The 17,654-nt window shown below is 42.3% G+C and overlaps 1 protein-coding gene across 4 annotated transcripts in view; it reads left to right on the top strand.

Moving 5' to 3' along the window:
• Window positions 1-2,248: 2,248 nt before the first annotated feature.
• MRAS (muscle RAS oncogene homolog) overlaps window positions 2,249-17,654 on the top strand; it is a 120,073-nt gene continuing 104,667 nt past the window's right edge. For 3 of the 4 annotated variants that reach the window (XM_087712197.1, XM_087712191.1, XM_087712172.1), the window contains exon 1: window positions 2,249-2,401. The gene's annotated coding sequence lies outside the window, so the exon portion shown is untranslated. Of the gene's footprint in view, window positions 2,402-2,854; window positions 3,189-17,654 lie in introns of those variants that run through there. The other variant, XM_087712184.1, reaches the window with a different exon arrangement.

Genomic DNA, 17,654 nt, shown 5'->3' with positions numbered 1-17,654 from the left:
CTTTCAGTCTGGCTTCAGGCCTGGTTACAGCACGGAAACTGCTTTGGTCGCGCTGATCGATGATCTCTGGCGGGCCAGGGATAGGGGTCACCCCTCTATCCTTGTGCTCCTTGACCTCTCAGCGGCTTTCGATACCATCGACCATGGTATCCTTCTGCGACAGTTGCGAGAGGTGGGAGTGGGAGGCACCGTCCTTCGGTGGTTCTCCTCCTACCTCTCAGACAGGTCGCAGTCGGTGTTGGTCGGAGGACAGAGATCGACCCCAAGGCCCCTCAATTACAGGGTGCCGCAGGGCTCGGTCCTGTCCCCCCTCCTATTTAACATCTACATGAAGCCGCTGGGTGAGATCATAAGCTGGCACAGGATTAAGTACCACCAATACGCAGATGATACACAGTTGTATCTGTCTGCCCTGTGCCAACTCAGCGAAGCAGTAGAAGTGATGTGCCAGTGCCTGGAGGCTGTTAGGGTCTGGATGGGAGCAAACAAGTTGGCACTCAATCCAGACAAGACCGAGTGGCTTCTGATGTTTCCTCCCAAAGATTGGCCAATTATTCCACCTCTCAGGCTGGGGGGTGAAATTATAGGCCCCTCAGAGACGGTTCACAATTTGGGAGTCCTCCTGGATCCCCAGCTGACCTTAGAACACCATTTGTCAGCTGTGACCAGGGGGACCTTTGCCCAGGTTCGCCTGGTGCACCAATTGCGACCCTACCTGGATCGGGTGGCCCTTCAGACAGTCACTCACGCCCTTGTGACCTCAAGACTGGATTATTGTAACACGCTCTACATGGGGTTGCCCTTGAAGAGTGTTCGAAGACTTCAGTTAGTCCAGAACGCAGCCGCGCAAGCGATTGTGGGTGCACCCAGGTACACCTACATTACACCTATCCTCCGCGAGCTGCACTGGCTACCCATTAGTCTCTGGATCCGCTTCAAGGTGCTGGTCGCTACCTATAAAGCCCTACATGGCAACGGACCTGGGTACCTGAGAGACCGCCTCCTGCCGATTACCTCCCATAGACCAATTAGATCTCACAGGTTAGGTCTCCTCCGGATTCCATCCGCCAGCCAATGTCGGCTGGCGACTCCCCGGGGGAGAGCCTTCTCTGTTGCAGCTCCAGCCCTCTGGAAGGACCTCCCCGTGGAGATCCGGACCCTTACTACCCTCCCGGGCTTCCGCAAAGCCACCAAGTCCTGGCTGCTCCAGCGGGCCGGGGGGCTTGTGAAACATCCAGCCCCAGGGACACTGTGAATGTTGCGTTTTTTTAAAGTGTTGTCTTTGTCTAGTTATTTCTCCTTCCCTTGTCTATTGTGAGATGCCCGGAGCCCTTCGGAAGTGGGCGGCATACAAGACAAATAAATATAAATAAAATACAATGATGTGGAATTAGATCAATAATGTTGACATATCTAAGGCCATTTCATAAGATCATGGTTAGGATATTGTTTAAGTTAGGTACTTAAAGGATCATTAAATGGATAATCCCAGTGCCATGAACCAAATAAAATTTTATTATAATCCCATTGCTTCTTCCTCATTAGTAGCCTCATAGTAAGAAGCCGAAAAAATATCTCTTTTGTTTCCTGGTAAGGAGAAAAGTGCCTAGACTTCAACTTCAACAGTTCCCACACTCTTCTTTTATAATACAGGTAGTTAGTGACCATTTGAAGTTACAATAGCAGTGAAAAAAGTGACTTATGACAATTTTTTACACTTATGATTGTTGCAGCATCCCCATGGTCCAGTGGTGGGATACGACTGGTATATCCCGGTACAAGCGTACCGGTGCCTGCTGGGAGCACCAGGTACCATTCCGGTACAGTGCTCTGGGGGGCCCGCCCACCTCCAAAGCCTCAAAGCTCATGAAATCGTCTTAAAGTCAGGCAGGACTGAACCATTTTCTACAAAAGAGAACGACCTGCTCTCTTGTGGGTCCCAAGGGAGGGAGGGAGGGATGGAAGGACCCTTCCGTTCTCACGTAATTTACTAATGACCAGAGCATCATTGCCTCCCTCCTTTACAATAAGCCCGCTCGGAAAAGAAAACCAATATATTCCCCCCGCCGCCTCCCGTACCCCATTCTTGGGGGCGCGTGGAGGGGGGGGCGGTGTTACGGATAAACAGCCTTGGGCTACAATTTGCAGAGCGCTTCTTGCTCGGCCGGGGATGCTGCGGCTTTAAGAGAAGCGAGCAAGGCTGATTGGACGTAAAGGAAAGGAGGAGGGAAGGGGAAGGAGGGAAAGGGGAGGAGTGAACGGCGACCGCGGGGGAGAGAAAATGGGCATCTTTTCTGGGCTTCTCCGAAGGGATGGATGCGATTTAGAAGAAAGAGGCGCCCGCTGGAGCTAGGCGGGGGCTCGTCCCTGGGACCGGCAAGCGAGCTAGGTCAAAGCTAGGGTGAGTAACACTCGCTGTGGCATTAAAGAACTTCGCTCAGGTCTGTCCTGCTCGTGTAAACTGCCTTTCTGCTTCTCCCCTCGCATTTTGTTTCTTTTTTTTTTCTTCCTCTCAACTCTGGTACGACCTTCTATGGTTGAGAAATCTAACAAAACCTACATTTCGCAACTCTTCCGCAACTTCTTCGGTAATAGTCTTCGGGCTTGTGAGTTGATCCTCTCTTCCTCCCCACTCCCTCCCTCTCCATCTCTCCCTCCCTCTCCCCTTTTCACCTCCCTCCCTCTCCTCATATCCCTCTCTTTCCCTCCCCCTCTACCCCTTTTCCCCTCCCTCCCCCATATCCCTCTTCCCTCTCTTTCTCTCCCCTCTCTCCCCTCCCTCCCCCCATATCCCTTTCCTCCCTTTTTTCTCTCCCCCTGTCCCACTCTCTCTCCCATACCCTCTTCCCCCTCTCTTTCGCTCCCCCCCTCTCCCCTCCCTTCCCCTCATCCCTTGTCCCGCTCTTTTTCTCTCCCCCTTTTCACCTCCCTCTCTGTCCCCTCTTCTCCTCCTCCCCTCTCTTTTCACGCGAAGTAACCATTCCTGCGCTTACTCTCCCGTAATGGTGATGCCTTCGGCAGTATTCTCGAGGCAACCCATTTCGGCCGTCGGTGTTGGGCAGTGCCGATCTTTCGAGCTGCACTTTTTCAAGAAAAGGCATTTGGTTTTGGTGGTTTTTCTTAAAGACCCCGATGCAAATAGCGCCTCAGAGGACAAAGCTTCGGAGGGGAGCACGCTGGATGTAAAGGTGCAAACAAAAAATAGCCTTTCGAAACGGCGCTTCGTGGCACAAAACAAATTCGAATTCAGGGACAGTAGTTGTAATCGATCGCGGTTCGCATGACTGGGTTTGGAACTTGGGAAGAAGATGGACAATCTGAACCTGCTCAGGTGTGAAGGGAGAAGAATAGACTTGGGAAGAAAAATAAATAAATAATGCCTAATAAGTGGCAAAGTGATGAGAGGAAGCTGGCCAAATCCTTACAAATGTAGTCAAATGACGGTTAAGGATGTTTCTTGGGATTACGATTTATGTAGGTACCGGTAACAAGTTGTTAGAGTTGGTAGTCGAAGGTACAGCCATTCAATTTATTGCTGTAAGCTTAAGGATAAAGTTAATGCTGATAACAGACAATTGAAAAGGCAGATATTTAGCTATTTCTATGGTTAATGATATATAAAAGAAGCGAAACTAATCCTCTGAAGATCCTCTGACATAATGGAGCCCTAATCCTTACACAATTATCCCACGTTATCTCTTATTCCTGAAGGTACTGACATGATTCTTGTGCCTTTGTGGACCAGTTGTGAGCCTAGCATAGCCAGTCTAGCTGAACGTTTGAAGAAATGAAAGCAAATCTACTCGTGTCTCCGGATGAACTTTGCTTCTCCAGAGGTTGCATGCAACTTGGCTCTTGAACGTGATCATGTGATACCTTTGCCACATAGCTACCTTGCAACACTGGGGAGAGAGCGGCTTGCTTTGCATGTGACAACTTTCCAATACCAAGACAACTTCCATTTCACAAGGGAGAACGTCGTGTTCTGTCAAATCTCTGTGCTTTCGTCACCTGTGGGGGTGTTGATCCAGAGTGTGGAAGTTGTCATCAGGCTGTTAACTGTATATTTCAGCCTGTTTTGTGATAAGTGCAGTGCAGCGTGAAGAGTGCTGCAACTGGAAAGTGTGGTTAAAAAAATAAAAATAAAAGAACCGTGCCAATTGCCATACACCATGTAATGAATTATGCAGGGATTTACACCCTCCAAATTCTCAGCAGATGTGTTCAGCTTGCAAACTGTCAGTGAATCCATGCTGACATAATACTAAAAAAACGCTGGAAATGTTCTTTCTTCCTTGGCTCTTGGTGTACAAAGTATTGGGAACGGCGAAAAGGAGATGAATTCTGTGTTTGTATTATGAAGAGATAAGATTCAGTATATATTTCATACTTCTCCATTAATACATCTAATTCTCTTGCTGAATACATTTTAATATGAATCTTAGTAAGCAAACTCATAGGGAGTTGGAAGAAGGAAAGTTATTGATGCTATTGTTGTGTGTTTTGCAGTACATGCTTCCACAATGTAAAATATTGAATGTTATTCCAAGAGACAGGAAATAGATGGTGGAGTATGCAAGTCGCATACTGTAAAATGGCTTGCTTCATTCTACTGTAGCTTCTTCTGCAAATCCAGGCACTGTGTTTCAGACTAGCAAACTGGTTTTATTAATAACAATGATCAAAAACCCAAGCTTTAATAAAATGTGCAAATCTAGTCCTTGTGGGGCTTCAGGAGTATAAATTACTGCCGTTATAATCAATAACAGATTAAGTGTGTATTAAAGAATACAAGAGGAGAAGGTCTTAAATGAAACTTTGGATTCCCAAGACTATTCTCCTTAAATAGATTCAGAGAGAATGACTTCCGAAATACCATAGTAAGACTGCATATAAGCCAGTGGTGGGACTCACTTACCTTCCCTATCAGTTCGCAAATGTGAGTGCACTCACTGTATCTGCGCATGCACACCACCTTCTGCGCATGCACAGTGCCTGCACATTATGTTGGGGTGGGTAGGTGGAGCTTCCCGCAGTCGCCACTACCAGTTTGCCTGAAATCAGAGAGAACCGACTGAATACCACCTCTGATATAAGCCCTTTTCTGTGCAATTATTCTATAATTGATTTGATTATTCTGTGATTTAATGATTCTGTAATTTATATATAATAATTCTAGTTATTCCTCCTATTCATTATTTATATGTAAATGGGCAGAATTTTGGTTATGCTCTATAGTAGACCAGTTCTTAAACAGGGGAGATTAGCCCCAAAGGGATAATTTGAGCATATCCTAGGGCTAATGGACTAGTGTTTAATTGCTTATCTGTGAGTTGAGGATCCAGTTTGGGACTGCTATGCTTGAATAAAACAACACTCTGGGTTTTGTGGTGATGACATTATTTGAGACTGAGGACAGGAGTAATTGAGTCAAACAGCTTAAGAACCATTGTTCTAAACAGTTTAAGAACCATTGTTCTAAACTGAGCTTTGACTTGAATTGCACATCCAAATCATAGTTCCTGTTCTATGCATTACTTTGTTGAGATGCAAGAAATCTGAAGCTGGTGCCTTTGTCAGAGAAATTCATGTTTCATTCAGACATGATTATTGTTATCTTTGGGACCATCTGATCCAGGAAGAGTCTGCCCCTCTATTCCACAGAAGCCAAGAAAGTGGGCTGAGAATCTCTCCCCTGGGAGAGCTTAAGGGGGACTGAATCAAAATTCAAAGTTCAGAAAGCATGTTCTTTTAAATGGATGTTGGGGCTGTGAGTGCAAAGTATTTACTTAGCTGAGAAGTCATGTGGTTGGTGTTAACTTTGTTGTTTTTAATGTTTAACAGTTTATTGTGGTATGTGATTTTTTTACCTTATTGTTCATAAACAATCTAGAGTCATTCATTGGAGGTAGCATACATGTTGTGGTATGTATAAATAAACATTTATGCCTAAATCCAATCCAGCATGAAAACCAGTAGGTTTTAGATAGCAATTGAGGTGGGAGACTTAGATCAGGGACACTCAGATTCAAGTCTGTTCTCAACCACAAAGTCCACTGGATAATTTGGGCCAATTATTTTCTCCAACTTTCAGTTTCAAACATCATAAATAGCCAAAATAGTTAAGGCATGGCTAAATTGATAAGGCTGAATCTGAATTCCCTCCCATTCAAAAATGAGGGATTTTTTTCCGAGCTCCAGTTGAATTATGTTACTGTATAAACCCTGTTTTAATTATGATCTGCTACATATTGTTAGATGGATTCGCTCATCATGCTTAGGGTGTTAACTATGGTTTTCCAAATTGCAGTGGTTGGGATCACGCTAAGCCAAAACCAAAGAGACCTACAGTGTTGTTGTTAGTTATGAAATTGTGTCCAACCCATGACCCCATGGACAACGTTCCTCTAGGCCTTCCTGTCCTCTACCATCCCCCAGAGACCATTTAAGCTCACACCTACTGCTTCAGTGACTCCATTCAGCCACCTCATTCTCTGTTGTCCCATTCTTCTTTTGCCCTCAGTCTTTTCCAGGATTAGGCTCTTCTCCAGTGAGTCTTCCTTCTCATTAGATGGCCAAAGTATTTGAGTTCCATCTTCAGGATCTGGCCTTCTAAAGACTAGTCAGGGTTGATCTCCTCTAGGACTGACCAGTTTGATGCTCTTGCAGTCCAAGGGATTCACAGGAGTGTTCTCCAGCACCATAATTCAAAGGCCTCAATTCTTTGGTGCTCAGCCTTTCTTATGGTCCAATTTTCATAGCCATACATTGCAAATGAGAAAATCATAGCCTTGACTATACGTACTTTGGCAATAGGACTTACCAAGATGTGTCATTATCAAGCATGCAATATACTAGAAATTACTTAGAAGTACATCTCAATTTCATACCAGTATCATGGGTATTTCCTTGGGGAAGGAATGTTTTGTTTTTGTTTTGTTTCTTGCTTTATTTCTTCTTGGCTGTAGGAGGGAGTTCTTTTTCACCTTATCTCCTGCCTTGGTTCTCCCCACCAAAAATAGAAGTCAGGTAGCATAAGCGATTCTGCCTCTTTCCAAATAGGATCCCTATTTTAGATCCCTGTTTTAACTATGATCATTCCATAAGTTTAAAATGATAAATTGATCTCTGTTATTATAGTTTCAGTGATTATTAGTACTTGATCTTTGGGCTTCTGGAGAAGTCTTATATGGATATTGAAATCTTTTTTTAAAGTAAGTGAGTCATATTTTTAAGTAGTCTCACCCATCTGCGTCTTAGTAAAATAGAGCTTTAATTTTGCATAATGGGACTCTGCATTGATGTCCCAAATAAACAAGCTTATGTCCTAGACAGTGCAAACAACAACCATAAGGTCCTGACCCTGAAATTGTACTTGTCTGTACTGTCTTGAAATCAATAAGCTTTTTGCAGGGTGCAAAGGACCCATATGTGCATAATTGGGACCTCAGATAAATGCTTTTTAGAGACACTGGCAAGAGGGGAGAATGAAAATATGTGTGTAGCAGCTTTGCTTCCTTCACTGATTTGATGCTCACTTTCAAAATCAAACCGGAAAGGAATCCTCTGTGTACATTAAATTGTGTTTTGTACAACTATGCCTCTTGCCTGGGGTCAGCGGGGTCAAATATTCCATAATACTGGTAAGTAGGAACACTTTGCATTAAGTGTAGGCAGAAAAAAAAGTCAACCCTACTGAACAATGAGGCTGCGAACATTACACTGGACACATAACTAACTTATAATGTCGCTAGAGGCTCTTGATAATGAAATTTGTAATGCAAATCAGGTTTGGAAGAGGCATGCTTTATTTTGCAGTTCTGGACTGCATATAGCCATGTCACCCCAGTAATAATTTGAGAGTGAGCCATCTATGCTTTGCTCTGGCTATTTTGATACATAGTCTTAGATCAAGGAATGCACACAAGTATAATGCACACAAATCAAATGATGCTGCAGTGGAGAAATGAGTTGGACTGTTGGTCCATCTATGCTTGTGCAGTGTCCCAAATCTTGGGTTAACAGTTCAACAGTATAAGAATCTCTTCAATAAGCAAATTTAGGATCACTGCATGTGACCCTCTTTCATCAAAGTAATGTATGCATATTGATGCTGTAAGCTTCTCCCTTTCACACATAGACGGGACATTACAACACATGTAGAACATAAGTGGGGTTTGCAATATGTTCTGTCCATCAACTATCCCCCATCTTTTCTGGGTGCATCACTGCATGCAACACATTCTCTTTTGCTGAGAAATCAACACTGGAAATTTGGATGCTTCCCCGGGGGGAAAATGAGCAATATAAATAGGATAAGAAGATTCCAAAGCTATGTGAATAATGCTGAAACCATGGAATTCTTCTACTTAATCATATTTCTTTACACAATGATCTATGGAGAAAGACTACTTCATCAAAGCTGATGCTCCTCACCCCCTCAAATATCTGGCAACTAAATAGTTTGCCAACTGTTATTAAACCTTAATCTCTACAATGTGAGTAGGAGATTATGAAATTCCAAGATCTGAAGGCTTTCCAAACAGTAAATTCTTTAGATGTTTCCTTGTTTCTCAGCTTTCTGAACATTGACTCTTTTTTATTTATATGCATTAATTCCAATAAAGTAGATGAAGTTGTTACACTCCCATGTATAAAGAAGAGATTACTTAGGGATGGTTTGAGTAAGGGATGGGTCAAAGACCAACTCAGATGACCATATTTAGACAGGAATGGCTGATAAAGCTTAAAGCCCATGTGCATATGTTTGAAGACTGAATGTTGACATGAGCACCTGTGTGACCTGCATGTTAATCAGCTCCTTTGGATGCATGTATTAGGTTTGATCAATCCAACAGGCAGAGTCTCAAGAGTGGGCATTCAGTATGCAACCCTCGCAATACCAAGTCAGTGTTCTCCTAGTATCCCATATGACTGGCTGCCATCCTGGCTAGGACAGCTGGCAACTGAGGTTTCTGCAATGTTTGAAGTATTGTACATTGTGCACTTCTTCCTGGAATAAACGGTATCTCATATTTGAGAATCCAAAAGAGCTACTCTGATTCCATAATCAGCACTTTGTATTTTCTAATGGGTCATGATTTTATTCTGTATAGTTTGTTAATATTTAAAACAGGAATCACATACAGGAACAGTAACCTACTACATCAACAGTGGCTCTAATGATTCTCTATACATTATGAGTGAGTGAGTGAGTGAATGAGTGAGTGAGTGAGTGAGATATTGAGATGACATTTAAAATTCTTCCCAACAAATAAAAATTGCATAAAGTTCTTTTTCTTGATTTATTTGCAACAAGATAGAACTTCACAACTGCCCCTTTTCTCCCAATCTGCTCATGCACACCAAAAGAAGTTTCCTTTTAACAGTCTCAACTTAATAATGTTAACAATGCAAGGGGGGCTGCCAGAGAGGCACAACATTAGACATTAGAAAATCAAAGCTGATGAGTTCCGTCTGCCCAAGCAGTTGGACGCCTGCCCTGTCACACGTAGACTTGCACTTCTATTTGGCAGTGAACGTTTGTGATGTAAGTGGATAGCATGATACGATGAATAATCATCTGAGCTGACACTGTGCCTTGTGGATTTCCCTGCAGAAGGTATGGGAAGAAGAGTGGGGGGATGCTGTGGAACACAAATTGTGGTGAGTTTCTTTAGCCCTGAGTCCCCTCAGGGAAAAGGGCGGCCTATAAATGTTTAATAAAACAAACAAAACAAACAGACCTTTCTAATGTTCTCTGGGATGTAAGCCACAAACCTGGGTGCTCAGATCACCCAATCTGTCTTCAGGCTCAATCCAGAACTAGAAAAATAGACTAATTTGGTATTGATTATTCTCGGGCACTGGGATCCCACTTCATGGTCAGATTTATTTTGAGGTTTGGAATAAAAAAAAGAATGAGTCTGTCACATAAAGCATTCTTTATTTTTGTTGTATTTTCTATCAGAATAGGAAGAGATTTACAGTCAAACTAGAGCAGGGGTATTAAACCCAAGGCCCAGGGGCCGGATCTGGCCCATGGGGTGCTTAGATCTGGCCCATGGGACTGCCCTGGAAACGGCAAATGACTGGCCCATGATGCCTCTGCCAGTGAAAATGGAGCTTTTGCTGGCAGAGGGTTACAGGAGGCCATCGCAGCTGAAAACAGAGCTCAGGAGTCCGTTTTCACTGCAGAGCACTCAGGCCACTACAGGTGCCCCCAAATGAATGATGTTGAGCTGGCCATACCCACCCTGGCCTACCCCGCACCCTGAGGTCAAACACAATCCTGATGTGACCTTCAATGAATTTGAGTTTGACACCCCTGAACTAGAGCATTTATTGGGGAGGCTGCAATAGAAGTCACTTTCTATATTCTGGCATAAATTTAATGGATGAGCTGCCACAAAACCACCATCATCAAATCTAGTAAAACCTCTGATCACATTCGAAAATCTCCAGTGATAATCAGTCCACTGTCCTTGGCCAACTACGTCTTGTCTTGTCTTGTCTCTCTTTTAGTTGGGATATTTTTTCTGCTATTCAATCTTAATCCTCCCCATCCCCCACTTTTTTATTTCAACCCATTCCACTTCATTCCATTTTTGGCTTCCGCAAAGAGCAGGTCATTCTATTCAGTTGTGTAGATCATTTATAAATATATTGAATAGTATTGGGCCAAGGATGAAGCTCTTGAGAGCCTTCTAGATCAGAGTAGAATCATTTACTAGCATTATTTGGGACATCTGGACTACAGAACCCTCATCTTGTCTGTAGAATTTTTATGAGGTGCTTTGTCAGATACCTTACTAAAATTAAGATTAGCATCCCCTTGCTCTACCAAATTAGTTACTCTGGTGTGAAAGAAGAGGTGAAAGTCTGACAATCCCAGGCTGCCTCCTGATAATAGTAGCAATCCTTCTTACTATTTATAGACAGTCCATTCCAGTACTTTGCCCAGTTTTCTTTTCTCCTTTTCATACATTGGGGCCATGTTTGCTTTCCTCCAGTCTTCTAGCATGTCATCTATTCTTCGGGAGTTTTGGGCAATTACAGTCAGAGGATCTGAGATCACTTCCGCCAGCTCTTAACACTTGCAGTAGTGGCGAATATCTGTAGTTCGAGTGTAGGATGCGGGTGAAGGTTCGTTCTCCGAGCTTGTGGGATGCTTTCTGAATATTTCATTACCAGGCTAGGTAATATCTTCAGTGGAATTTAGGGGATGTCAGTGGCAGTGTTCTTCTGTTTTAAGGGCTTCAAGTGTGGGTATGTCAAGTACGGTTCTTGTGGTGGGTCTTGTGATGGACCTGAAGCCCTTATAAACAGAAAAACATTGACACTGATATCCCATAAACTCCACTGAAGATGTTACCTAACCTGATAATAAAACATTCTGAAACTAAACCACAAGCTCAGAGAACGAACCCTCACCTTCATCTTAACACTTGGCTATGAAAACCTGTATTCATTTAAGATAGCAAGGTGGGTTCTTTTTCAACTCTAAGTTATCAGACATATTAGGAGGGGCCTTCCTCTGAGAGAAGAGACACAGTTTCTAAGCAATTCCATCTTCTCCCTATTCCCCATTATTATGTCCCCAAGCAACAGATCAACAGCATCTTTGATTTTCATTTTGAACATAACTTTCTACTCCTTCCCCATTCCTTGATCATCTTAATTTCATTCTGGTCTTTTATATTACCTCTGTGCTGTCCACCTTTCATCTGAATTCTTAAAAATTGCCTTCCTGAAGTCCAGGATACAGACTGATTTCTCTTTAAGCATTTTCTTCCTCTAGCTACCTTGTCCTATTAGTTCCAGAATAGCTGATCGCCTTGATCTTTCATCTACCTTCTGAAAAATGAAATTGTAAACAAGAGAGATGAGTAATCTGTTAAGACTTCTAACTGAGGTAGTTTTTCAGGAGATATTAGGGTCTGTTGATGTCTCACTTTGCTGCTATTATCTGCTGTTTGAGCACTTGGTGATTTAATTTAGAAAGGCATTGTCTGCATCTTCTTACTGGGTGAATGGCTTACGGTAAACTCCCACAATAATATCACTTTTATTTCTAGCCTCTTTTAATCTTGCAATGCTTGCAACATGACTCTGGTATTTAGAGAAATTGTTTCAGAGGCACAGAGCGTCTTTACATAGAAAGCCACATTAGATCCCTTAAATGTTGTATCCCTCATTCTCATCCCATTGGGTTTATGTGATGCAAAGGCACAATCATATTTGGCCTCCTCCTGTTTATTATCCATATTCTGGGCACAAATGTACAAACAATTGGCCTAAGGATGTCACAATTGATCTCCATGCTACATACACTGGACCTTTCCATGTCCGCTTTTCTGCCTTAAAAGTTCCTTGACAGTCCTACCGTGTCTCTAATAGCCAGTGCTTTTCTATCTGAGTCTAGGTCTCTTTTTAGCTCTTCTTTCTGGGTTAGGTTAAAGCTCCCTTGATTAGAATTTTTTTTAAATCCTGCCAAACCTATTTTTCTAGCAGTGTTGTTTGTGCCTGGTTAAGCAGGAATGGAGAACAATCAGTCCATTTGATGTGCCTGATAATCTTTTCATTACAGCCTGGATACATGCATTAGGAAGAGAACACACATCAAGCTTATCTGTTCTTTCTTTCAGTGAGCTTTTCTCACCATTGCCTTTCTTATTTTGCATCTCAGAGAAGAATGTTGTTTTTGTTGGTTCTTGCAGAATATGAGAATTTTTTCCCTTGCTTTGGAAAGGTTGACTTGATGGTTATTTTTTTGATGGTCTGAGCTTGCTTTCCTTGTTAGTTTTCCAAAACCTCATATCAGTTGGTCAATTCCAGGGATACAGACTTCATCTTGACTTGTGTGCTTTCTTGCCACTTCTCACCTCACCCTTCTAGGTATCTTCCTTACAGAATCTTCCTTTCACGACCTCTGTTCCAGTGGTGGGTCCTTATCGGTTTGGATCAGTTTGGCCAAACCAGTAGTGGTTTGGCAGCCTGCTAGAACCAGCAGCGACCCAGGGCTGCCATGCCCCTGAACCAGTTCTCTGGGTGGCGCCACAGGCACCGCCATCTTGTTTTTCAGTTCTACGCATGTACAGAACAATTTTAATAACACTGTGCATGTGTGCATACGCACAAGAGCAAACCAGCAGTAGTGCCTGCCGGAACCCACCCCTGGTCTGTTCCTGTACAGCATTTTACATTCTACCCTCCATGGAAGTTACTTTACATTGGCCTTAATTGTGTGCCCTCTGTGCTTCACTTTCACTTCTTCACTTTCTGCTATGAGTCCTAAAAAAAAAGAAAGATTGATTGACTCCAACTCCTTTCCTCCAACAAAGCCACATTCTTATGCTTCGAGTGTAATTACTATAGGTAGATACATGTCTATCTTTTTTCCCCCTCAAAAATGCCGTCGGAAATTGACTTGCGAGCTGAGGGATATAGTTCCATCTGTTCCCTGATCATCAGATCGGTCAGGTGCAATATAATCATCTTCTTTTCAGACCCTGCATTTTAGACCATTTGCTCAGCAAGTAAGAAAATAAATATATTCCGGGTTGGGGGGGAATGGAGGCCGGTACAATCAGTTAAACAAAGCTCTCCCCAAATTCTGCATATTATCTCCACAGTTCACCAACTCCCTCATAAACCATTCCTGTCCCTATTTGCTTTCCTAGTCACATATTCCCAGTTGCCTGCCCTATTCTAAAATCAAAATGGTTTGATTCAAGTAGAGCAGGGGTGTCAAATGCCTGTGGGGTGCTTAGATCTGGCCCACGGAACTACCTTGGAAACAGTGAAGGACTGGCCCATGGTGCCTCTGCCAGAAAAAACAGAGCACGTGGCCCTCCTGAGCTCCGTTTTTGTGGCCAAGGTTGCAAGAGGCTGTTGCAGCCAAAAATGGAGCTCGAGACCATTTTCTCTGGCAGAGAACTCGGGCCAGCACAGGTGCCCCCAACATGAGTGACCTCGAGCTGGCCACAACCACCCTGGCCTCCCAAGGTCAAACACAACCCTGATGTGGTCCTCAATGAAATTGAGTTTGACACCCCTAAAGTAAACGTAGGACATGAAGTCCACAAACATGAGGGAAGCTTTGTGTGGCCAAGTTTATGCTACCGAACTGAATTTAGTGGAGTCACCTCCCCGGAAAAACATCTCAAAAAGTACTATGGCATGTACACAAACATAGAGATTTAGCATAGGTGGTCCTTGACTTACAACATTTTGTTTAGTGACCATTCAAAGTTACAACAACAAAAAGTTATTTATGGCTTATTTTCAACTTCCAACAGTTGCAGCATCCCCATGGTCACATGATCAAAATTTGAATGCTTGGCAACTGGCATGTATTTATGATGGTTGCAGTGTCCAGGGATGTGATCCCCTTCTGATAACCAAAGTCAATGGGGAAGCCAGATTCACTTAACAGCCGTGTCACTTGACAACTACACTGTGTCAGTGTTCCAAATATCATCGAAAACTAAATCAGAGTCCAAGGCAAAGTATTCCTCAAAATTCCAATTTATGTATTTTTTAAATTTTTAAAAAAAGATTTTATTGGTAAAAAGAAAATACAACATCCATAACTTGTAAAAAACAATACAACTACATTTCGAGATATTCCCATACTATCAAATCATTATAAACATCAAAGGTTAGGTATCTTATTCCTTCCCTCCCTCTTCTCTTCCCTCATTTCTTCTTTTCCATACCCTTTTCTTCCCTCCCTCCTTACTTCCTTCTCCCCTGCCTTCCCTCCTTTCTTTTCTCCTTTCCTCCTTTCCTTCCCCCTCCTTTCCCTCCCTCGATCCCCCCCTCCTTCACACATACCTTCCCTCCTTCCCTTCCTCTTTCCCTCCTCGTTTCTTTTCTCTTAACCTCCCTCCTTTCCTCCCTCCTTCCTTCCTTCCTTTCAACACTCCTTCTCTCTTTCTTTCCCTCCCTCTTTCCCTCTTTACTACCCTCTCTTCTTCCCTCCATCCTTCCTCCCCCAGTTTCTTCTCTTTCTTCTCTCCTTCTTTCTTCACACCTTCTTTCCCTTCTCTTCTTTCTCTTCCTCCTCTTTATCCTTCCCCCCTTCTTCTGCCTTTCCTATTCCTCTCCTTTCTCCTCTCCATCCTGACTTCCCTACTGTCCTCCTTCCCTCCCTTCTAACCTTTGTTACATTTGCATATTTTCCTCTGCTGAGGACAGCCTGGTTCTCTTTTCCTTTCCTTGCTTGAAGAGGCAAGGATTATAAGTCCTCTCGCCTCATCTAAAATGAAGTTTAATCACTAATTTCATGCAGGTAATTATAGCGGATTTCCTATCAGCTTTTTTAAGTTTTCCCAACATTGTAGTGTAACAAAATTGCTGGACGGTGGGTTCTCGCCCCTGATACATTTCTCCTTTCGCTTATCTCTCAGTTGTTGTATATTGTTCATTTGAGTTATTGGTTTAATCGTATTAGGTTAGTCAGCTATCTCTTTTTATGTCTAAGTCTTCACTGACTCATCAAGCCATTTGTACAGCTTCTCCCAGACTGTATAAAAGTCTGTATCTTCTTTGTCATTAATTCGCATCGTCAATCTGTTCATTTCTGCTAGTTCTAAAATTTTATTCATCACCATAGTGTTGGTGGGGGCATTTTCACTCTTCCAGCACTGTGCGTAAAGAATCCTTGACGCTGTCAGAATATGGACTAGGAGGTATTGGTCAGATTTGCAAATTTTTTGATCTATTATCCCTAATAAGAAAGTTTCTGGCTTAAGACATAGTTTAATTGACAGGATTCCATTCAGCCATCCTAGTATTTGCTTCCAATATGCTTTGGCTACCGGACACGTCCACCACATATGGTAGTACGTGCCCAGCACTGTTTTACATTTCCAGCATATGGCCGAAACTTTTGAAGATATTTTCGCCAGTCTTGTCGGTGGAAGATGCCAGCGGTAGAACATTTTATATATATTTTCTTTATAGGCCGTCGACTTTGTCAATTTTAGGTTCCATTCCCAGACTCTTTCCCAGTCGTCTAGGTCTATTGTGTGGCCGATATTTTGAGCCCAGGTTACCATGACTTCTTTTACTCTTTCTGCTTCCGTTTTTCGAATCAGTAAGCAGTTGTATATTTTTGAAATTAATTTCTCATCTGGTCCAATTAAAATTTTATCTAATTCCTGGTTCTTGTTCTGGAAGCCGGGTTGTGCTAGATCGAATTTGTGTTTGTTTTGAATTTGAAGATATGGCCACCAATCGATGTTTATTCCCTTATCAGCCAAATTTTCCCTGGGGTTTAGTTTGTTTTGGTCGTCTAGCAACTGTTGGTAGGTAACAATTTTATCCAAGTTTATCAAATTCGGGTATATCAGGGCTTCCATTTAGGTAGTTGCGTGTAGTATCTCCTTCTAATTTCGAGCCAGTCCTTAATCAATACCCCCCTTAAATGGTGACTACTAAAATAATTGTGGATTTTATTTCCCTCGCACCATAAGTAGTTGTGCCACCCGTATTGCAGGTCGTGGCCCTCTATTGTTAAGATTCTTTTATTAGCTAACATTACCCATTCTTTTATCCACATAGTTGTTGCTGCTTGATGATATGTTTTCCATTCCGGTAATCCCATTCCCCCTTGAGTTCTTTTATCCTGCAGGTGCATATATTTTATTCTGGGCTTTTTACCATTCCATATAAAGTTTCGAATCATTTTGTCCAAATCATTATAAAATTTTTCCCCTAGCTTAACCGGTGCCGTTTGAAATAGGTAGAGGATTTTTGGCAAAACATTCATTTTAATTACTGCGACTCTTCCCATCAGTGATAGTTGTAGTTTTGACCAGGTTTTTAAGTCCTTTTGAGTATTCTGTAACAACTTATCATAGTTGTCTTCTTTTATGGAAGAGCATTTCGCAGACAGCCAGATCCCTAAATACTTAATTTTTTTAGTTACCTTTAATTCCATTGTTTTCTCTAGTTCTCCAATCTGGTTTTTGGGGAAATTTTTTATAATCATTTTTGTTTTTTCCTTGTTTATTTTTAAACTGGCCACACACCCAAAGTTCTCAATGTCCTTCATCAAATTCGGTCCTGAAAGTAAGGGGTCTTCCACGATAAAGACCATGTCATCCGCGAAGGCCTGTACTTTATATTGTTCGTTTTTTTATGGTCAGGCCCCTAATTTCCTGATTTGATCTTATCCGATTTAAAAGGACCTCTAGTGACATAATAAATAGTAGTGGGGAGAGCGGGCACCCTTGTCTAACACCCTTTCCAATTTGTATCCTCTCCGTTAGTTCCCCGTTGACTATAATATTTGCAGATTGCCGTGAATATATAGATTCTATAATCTTAATAAATTTGTCGCCAAATTTCATCATTTTTAGTTGAGTGATTAGAAAGTTCCAATCTAGGTTATCAAAGGCTTTCTGAGCGTCGACAAAGATTAATGCGAGTTGTTTCTCGGATCTTGTTTGATAGAATTCCAGGGTATCAATTATTATTCTTGTATTGTTTCTAATATGTCTTTTTGGGAGAAAGCCGTTTTGATCCGAATGGATACTTTGATTTAATATTATTTTTAGTCTTTCCGCCAATATTGATACAAAGATTTTGTAATCTGCATTTAACAGGGATATGGGTCTATAATTTTGGACCTTGCTACTGTCCGC

The sequence above is a fragment of the Thamnophis sirtalis genome, unplaced genomic scaffold (assembly GCF_051295495.1).
Source record: "Thamnophis sirtalis isolate CommonGarterSnake01/CBP01778 unplaced genomic scaffold, rThaSir2_p1.2 scaffold_1, whole genome shotgun sequence".
NCBI classification, from domain to species: Eukaryota; Metazoa; Chordata; class Lepidosauria; order Squamata; family Natricidae; genus Thamnophis; species Thamnophis sirtalis.
This window is presented reverse-complemented; position numbering and strand designations above follow the sequence as displayed.